Below are 8,606 nucleotides of genomic sequence, written 5' to 3'. Positions count from 1 at the left end.
TTTAGTCTGGGTTTTGAATTTTATTGCTTTGAAAGTTTTTTTTTTTTGTTGACGAGAAAAAGCTTCGTAATCTTTGTTTATAAGTTGGGGCTAAAAATGTATTTCAAGGAATTTGGGAATATTGGTTTTTATTATTGCTTAATTGATTTGTTTATACTATTTTGAACTTTTGTTTACAAATTATGTGGCATTCATTATGTAGTAATTTTGTTTTAAAAAAAAAGACAAGAAGTGGGATATGTTAGGAAATGTTGTATATGGGAGCATTGTAAACTATCATTACCTGGTGTCCTTGAACACCAGAGCCTTGTTTTATTAAGTGCCATGGAAGTGAGAGTGGATTAGAGACTGGGAAGGATACTTAAGCACTGATATTTGGTTCTATAAACAGAGTGCTTGGGGATCTTGGAGAATTGGTCATTCTTGTCTTGTCTCCCGCCCCTTCAATGCTCCCTTGGGAAAGATTGAGGGAATCCAGAAAAGGGACTCAACAGTGAAATATGAAATATATTCACTGGAAAAAACAACTGAATTGGCAAATATATACAGGACATAGAATTTAAGAATTACAGGGTTCCCTGAAATCACAACCAAAAGAAGAATCTAGACATCATCTTTCAAGAAATTATCAAGGAAAACTGCCCTGACTTTCTAGAACCAGAGGGTAAAATAGAAATTGAAAGAACTCACCAATCACCTCTTGAAAGAGATCCCCAAAAGAAAACTCTCTGGAATATTATAACCAAATTCCAGACCTCCCAAATCAAGGAGAATATACTATAAGCAAACAAAAAGAAGCAATTCAAATATCCTGGAGCCACAGTCAGGACAATAACAGATTTAGCAACTTCTGCATTAAAGTATCAAAGTGCATGGAATATGATATTCTAGAAGGCTAAAGAGCTAGAATTAAAATTTAAAAATCACCTACTCAGTAAAACTGAGTATAATCCTTCAGGGGAAAAAATGAACATTCAATGAAATAAAGAACTTTTTTCTTAGGTTTTTGCAAGGCAAACGGAGTTAAGTGGCTTGCCCAAGGCCACACAGCTAGGTAATTATTAAGTGTCTGAGGCTGGATTTGAACTCAGGTACTCCTGACTCCAGGGCCAGTGCTTTATGCACTGTGCCACCTAGCTGCTTGAAATAAAGAAATTTTAAGTTTCCTTGATGAAATAACCAGAACTGAATAGAATATTTGACTTTTAAATACATGATACCAAAAAAAATTTTTAAGTAAACAGGAAAAGAGAGATAATAAAGGATTTGGTAAGGTTAAACTGCTTATATTCCTACAAAGAAAAAATTATATTTATAACTCCTAAAATTTTTATCATTATTAGGTTAGAGGGAATACACATATACAGAAAGCAGAGATATGAATGGAATGTGATAGTATGATTATCTTAAAAATAAAGTTAGGGAATGAAAAAGCAGAATACAGTGGGAGAAGGAGAAGGGGAGAGGGAAATGAAATTAATTATCTTACATAAAAGAGGTCCAAAAAAAGTGGGGGGACTGCATGAACCCTACTCTCATCAGAATTTGTTCAAAGACAGAATAATAAACACACTCAGTTGGGTGTAGAAAAGTAGGAAGGGAAAGGAATAAGAGAAGGGTGGGAGATGAGAAAGGAGAGGGCAGTTTGGGGGGAGATAAAAATACTTTGAGAAGCAAAATACTTGAGAATGGATAGTGTAAAAGGAGAGAGATTAGGATAAATGGGGGTAAATAGGATGGAGGGAAATGCATAGTTGGTAATTTTATAGTGAATTTCTATTCTCAAATATATAGAAAGTTGAATCAAATTTATAGAAATAATAGTCATCCCTCAATTGATAAATGGTCAAAGGATATGAACAGGGAGATTTCAAATAAAGTAATCAAAACTATTTATAGTCATATAAAAATGCCCTAAATCATTATTGATGAGAGAAATGCAAATTAAAGCAACTGTGATTTCACACCTGTTACATTATCTGATATAATAGAAAAGAAAAATGGGTGGGGGGGCAGCTAGGTGGCTCAGAAGATAGAGTGCCAGCCCTGAGTTAGGAGGACCTGAGATCAAATTTGACCTCAGTCACTTAATCACCTAGGTATGTGACCTTGGGGAAGTCACTTAACCCCCTTTGCCTTGCCAAAAAAATGACAAATATTGGAAAGGATGTGAGAAAATTTTAAAAATAACATACTATTGGTGAAATTGTATACTGATGCAACCATTCTGTAAAGTAATTTGGAACTATATCTAAAGTTCCATAAAATCATATATGCCCTTTGACCAAGAAAAACACTCCTAGATCTGTATTCCAAAAAGGAAAAGAATCTATGTGCACAAAAATATTTATAGCAGCTCTTTTAATAATGGCAAAGAACTGGAAATTGAGGTATTGTCTGGCCTTCAGTTAGGGGATAGCTGAAAAGTTATATATGATTGTGATGGAATAAGATTGTGTTTTAAGAAATGAGCAGGTTGCTCTCAGAAAAACATGGAAAGGCTTACCTGAACTGATGAAAAGTGAAATGAACAGAACCAGGAAAACATTTTACACAGTAACAACAATATTGTATGACAATCTAATATGTATAAGTTAGTTCTTCTTGGCAATACAATGATACTAGACAATTCTGTAGGACATTTGGGGCTTTTTTCTCTATTTTTATTCTTTTAATACATTGTATGTTTTGCATTACCACACATGTCTGAACTATATCAAATTGCTTACCTTCTCAATGAAGTGGGGAGCAGAGGGAAGGAGAGAGAATTGGAACTCAAAATTTTTTTTAAATGTTAAAATTATTTTTATTTGTAATTGGGAAAAATAAAATATTAAATAAGATTTAAAAAACAAAGCAAAAAATATTTTTGATGCTATGGCAAGTTATTCATAAGTCTCAGTCTATTTATCCCCAGTGGAAAGAGCACTAACTCCTGAGTTGAGGTTCTGAGTTCAAATCCTACCTCTAAACACTTATCATCTCTAACAACTAAGGCAAGACACTTAACCTTGTAGGTCTCGCTCACCTTCACTATAAAACGAAGGGTTTCTACTGGCTAATAGTCTCTGAGAAAACTCACCCAATTCTAGATCTCTGATCCTAAGGACTGAGCTGCCAGAAGCAGAAGGTTGTGTTTAGTTCACCCTGTTATAATAAGGGTTCTTACAGGAAATGGTTTAGTTCTAAGAATCCATTAATGTTCTCCTTGATGAAACATGCCTTGATATTTTGTTCAGCTATGTTGTCAGTAAGGAAATAGAATATTCTAAATGTTAGCCTTCCTTTAAACTAAAAAAGCATAAATGCTTCTTCCCTGTCCTGACTGTGAAAGGGAGAAAGATCTCTGTCTCGGTTTTTCCCTGTCTCTCTGTCTCTGTTTGTCTCTGTCTCTCCCTGTCTCTCTGTCTCTGTCTCTATCTCTGTCTCTGTCTCTCTCTCTTTCTGTCTCTGTCTCTCATACACACACAGACATACACAGACATGCACACACACACACACACACACACACACACACACACACACACACACAATAGCAGCAAGCATCACAGGGTATTTTCTTTCTTTTTCTTTTTTCTTTCTTTATTTTGATCCATATGCACATGTATATTTTTAGGTTACAAAATTTCCTTCCACTCTCCCTTCCCATGCCTCTCTCCTCAGTGGCGAACAGTCAGGTTAGCATTGTACATACATATTTTTGATAAACATGTTTACAGATTAGTTATTTTTCACTATGAAGATTAGGATTTAAGGGAAAGAAATAGGGGCGGCTAGGTGCTGCAGTGGATAGAGCACCAGTCCTGGTGTCAGGAGTACCTGAGTTCAAATCCGGCCTCAGACATTTAATAATTACCTAGCTGTGTGGCCTTGGGCAAGCCACTTAACCCCATTTGCCTTGCAAAAAAAAAAAAAAGAAAGAAATAAGAGATGATTTTTATAAAGTGTTCATCAGATTCTGAAAGATTGGGGGTTTGGGGGGGTTGTTTTATTTAGTTTTTCTTCCTCTGGATGGGGATAATGTTGTCCAAAGCCAGTCTAATACAGTTGTCCTAGCTCTCAGCTACTGAGAGGAGCTGCTGTTGTTAATGTGAACATGGTTCTCTTGATTCTACTCCCTTTGCTCAGCATCAGATCCTGTAAGTCATTCCATGCTTCTCTAGAGTTCAACTATTTATGGTTTCTCATAGAACAATAGTATTCCATAGTATTCATGGACCATAACTTGTTTAACCATTCCCCAATGATGGGTATCCCCTCAATATCCATTTTTTGCCACGACAAAAAGAGCTACTATAAATATTTTGGACATGTAGGACTTTTACCATTTTTTTATAATTTCTTCTAGCTGTAGACCTAGAATTGGAATTTCTGGGTCAAAGTGTGTGTATAAACAATTTATTGCTCTTTGGGTATAGTTCCATATTGCTTTCCAGAATGGTTGGATCCATTCACAACTCCACCAGCAATGCATCAATGTCCCAATCCTCTCACAACTTCTCCAACATTGATCATTTTTCTCTTTTTTCTCATCTTGGTGAATCTGATAGATGTTTTAATTTGCATTTCTATAATCAATAATGATTTGGAGCATCTTTCATATGATTATATATATCTTTATTTTCTTCATTTGAAAACTGTCTATTCATATCCTTTGACCATCTATCAATTGGGGAATGACTTATAACCTTACAAATTTGATGCAGTTCTCTATATATTTTAGAAATGAGTCCTTTAATCAGAACTCCCAGTTGTGAAAATTGTTTCCTAGTTTTCTGCTTTCTTTCTAATTTTGGCAGCACTGATTTTATTAATGCAAAACCTTTTTAATTTAATATAGTCAAAATCATTCATTTTGCAGTTTATAATGTGCTCTAATTTTTGATGGGTCATAAATTTATCCTCTTTCCATAGATCTGGTAGATAATTTCTTGGTCTATTAATTTATCTATGGCATCACTCTTTATGTCTAAATCCTGTACCCATTTTGACCTTATTTTGGCATAGGATATGAGATGTGAACCTATGCCTAGTTTTTGCCATACTATTTTCTAGTTTTCCCCAACAATTTTTGTCAAATTTTTGTCTCTGTGTTTGTCAAATAGTAGATTGCTGTAGTCATTTACTGCAGTTTCTTCTCAACCTATCCTAATCCACTGATCCATTACTCCATTTCTTGACCAGTACAGGCAGTTTTGGTGACTGACACCTTATAGTGTAGTTTTTAGATCTGGTGGAGATAGGTCAACTTCCTTTACATTTTTCCATCAGTTTCCTTGCTATTCTTAACCTTTTGCTGCTCCAGATGAATTTTGTTACTTTTTTTTTAGGTCGGTAAAGTAGTTATTTGGTAGTTTGATTGGATGGCACTGAATAAGCAATTTAATTTGGGTAGAATTGCATTTTTATTATATTAACTTGACCTAACCATAAGGATTTGAAGGTTTTCCAATTATTTAGATCTGACTTTATTTGGGTGAAAAGTGCTTTATAATTGTGTTCATACACTTTCTGGGTTTGTCTTGGGAGGTGGATTCCCAAGTAATCACAGGATATTTACTACCAAGTTCTGTTATCCCATAAAATAAAACTATAAAAATAACTGAATCTCAGAATCACAACTAGGACTTAGGCAAAGCTAACCAGAGTGAAACATAGAGTAGTGAAAAATAAAGGATGCCTTTATTTATGACATTTTTATAATTGCCTATATATTTTAATGCCAGAAAATTACTTTTCCTCTGATACATAGGTAGAGTTTGTCTGAAGTAAACTAAGTCACATCTATAATGAAGTCTTTTTCTTCTGGTGGCCAGTAATAATAATAATAATGATAATAAATAATAATAATAATAATTAATAGCAGCAAGCCTTTAAATAGTACCTATTACATACCAAGAATTTTGATAAACACTTCACAAATATTTTTTTCAATAGATCCATGTAAGAACCCTAACAATAGGTGCTATTATTTCCTTATTTTATGGGTGAATAAATGAAGGCAAATAGATGTTAAGTGGCTTGCCCAAAGTGACACAGGTAATAAATGTCTGAGGTTGGACTTAAACTCTGATCTTCACACCACCTAGCAGCAGTAAATGGGGTGCAATTCTCAAATCTTGCCTATGGCATGTGAAATCAGTCACCCAACTCTGCTGCCATTGCCTACTCTTCTAGTACAATAGACAAACCAAATTCAGATGCATTTTCCAATGGTATAAAAGACAATTATCTGAAAGTTTTGTTGGGATTCCTTCATCTTATACTACATATGCATGTATTGATCTTATGCTTTGCCCATACATGTAATATTTTTTATTCATTACTTAATTCATCTCACACAAGGAAAAAATAGACAAAAGATCTACACCAAAATATCTGTATTTTAAGGAAATGCTGTTAGGCTATAGGCCTAAGGTTTAAACCAACTTTTATTCCCTTTATATGAATTTAAAATCAAGACAACTACCAAATCATATGAAAAAATTCTATTGCCTGTTTCATTCAACCAGATCACAGAATCCTAGGTCTCCCGAGTGACTTCATCTAGGTCACTGTTTAAGTTTGTGAAGATTGAGGAGAGAATTCAAATCTTGTAATTTTCAAGCCTGTGATTTGTATGTCCCCAAAATGCTTATTCAAATTTCTCACTCATTTTGGTTCTTTTCTGGAAAATCTCGTTCAACCAAAGCAGAAGCTTTTGCAGTGCACAGTGTTGTGATAAGTCATATTTTCCCAGTATTTGTCTCCAGCAAGAATGGAAATAAAAAGTAATGCATAAATTACAAATTAGACAGCTGACCAGGAGATGAAACCAAAGTGACCTAACTTGGTACATTTTGGCACTAACCTTACTAAATAAAAATGTTTCTAACTTTGTCCCTTTTCTTATGCTGGAGTTTTAAAAGAAAGATAATTTATAAAGATTAGGAAGAATGGAAGGTCCTAATTTTTTTCCCCAAACCAAAAAATCTGGAGTATTTCTTAAAGAATTCAGAAAAGGGAGTTCTTGAGGGAAAATACTGAATTATTAAACTATACTTAAGTAAATGTTTGAGAATATGTGAATTTTTGAAATATTTGTATGCTTGAAAATATATTGTATATTTTCTTTTTTTATCATATTTATTTTCAAATACCTTCCATATCTTCCCACTTTATCCTATATATTTGAATATATATGGATATTTTTTCTACTCTATATGTTTGAAAATACATGTAAATATATTGAAAATACATTTATATTTGAATATACAGTACATGTATATTTTCCATTCAATAAATTTGAAAATACAAATATTCAAATACTTTTGAAAAATATATAGATATAGAAAATTATATAGATATAGAAATACATACATATATATATATATATATAATACCTGTATAGAGTGGACTTGGGGTCAGGGGAAGTTTGAATTGAATCCTGATCCCTAACTTTTAGCTCTATCTTTAAGTAAGTCACTTGATTTATGTAAGTCTTAGCTTAGCCATAAATTGGGAAAAAATAATGCTTTCACTACCTACCTCACAAGTCTTGAAATTGTATATCAATGTGAATTATTGTTATATTTTCTATGTTACTAAATAAGATTCTTCCTCTCTTTTGGTTTCATGCTTTTTTTTTTAAACAAAGAAGCTTAACATCCTATCCCTCAAATCTGCAGAAATCCTAAAAAACAGAAATAGAAATAGTCATGTTGGAAAGATGGTGGAAAGGCAAACTCTAATATCAGTACTCAGCTGGCAGAGCTATGAATTAGTCCCACAGTTTTGGAAGAAAATTTGGAATTAGCCCCTGAGTCCTGCGATAGTAATATCTCTGTTCCAAAAGAGTTTCTTAAAATACCTAATTCTAGTAGTAGAAGTTACAAAGAAAGAGCAGTTCAAATTTGCTATTTTCCCAACAGTAAATCTTAGCACCCAGTCTTCATCTGTGACATCTCCATTTTTAAACAGTTTATTTTATATCTTATCTTACCATGCCTTTCACATTATATTTAGGTGCTTACAAATTGTTCTGGGTTGAATTTTGAATGTATCCGAGAGGTAAAATACATGTTCTCAAATATTAATTGTGTTAACTTAGAAAAGTAATAACTGTAGAGCAACTAGTCAGGTACATGTGATATGCTAGGGATGATGTGGAGGTGGGTAGAGGTGTGGGAAGTTGTATGTCTAAACTTTGAATGTAACCGCCCCAAATGAAAAAAGAAAAGACAAAGAATGGAATCAGAGTTGTTTTCTTAAAGTCAAATTTTTAAAACTTTTTGTTGAATCAAAAACTGACTTCTGAAGTAATTAACAGATTTTATTTTTCTAAATTCTTTGAAAGTGAGTTGTTAAAAGATATTTGGTTTGGATGAGTTATTTATCATATACAAATAAACCGAAGTAATTTTATTTGGAGACACAGTGAACTGGTTCTGGAATCAGGAAGACTCATCTTTACAAGTTCAAATCTGGCCTCAGATACTGTCTATCTGTGTGACCCTGGACAAGTCACTTTATCCTCTTGCCTCAGTTTCTTATTCTGGAAAATGAGCTGGATAAGGAAATGGCAAAAATGCCAGTGAGTCTTGGTCAAAAAAAAATCCAAATGATGT

The sequence above is a fragment of the Macrotis lagotis genome, chromosome 5, assembly GCF_037893015.1.
Source record: "Macrotis lagotis isolate mMagLag1 chromosome 5, bilby.v1.9.chrom.fasta, whole genome shotgun sequence".
NCBI classification, from domain to species: Eukaryota; Metazoa; Chordata; class Mammalia; order Peramelemorphia; family Peramelidae; genus Macrotis; species Macrotis lagotis.
Note: the sequence above shows the minus strand (reverse complement) of the source record.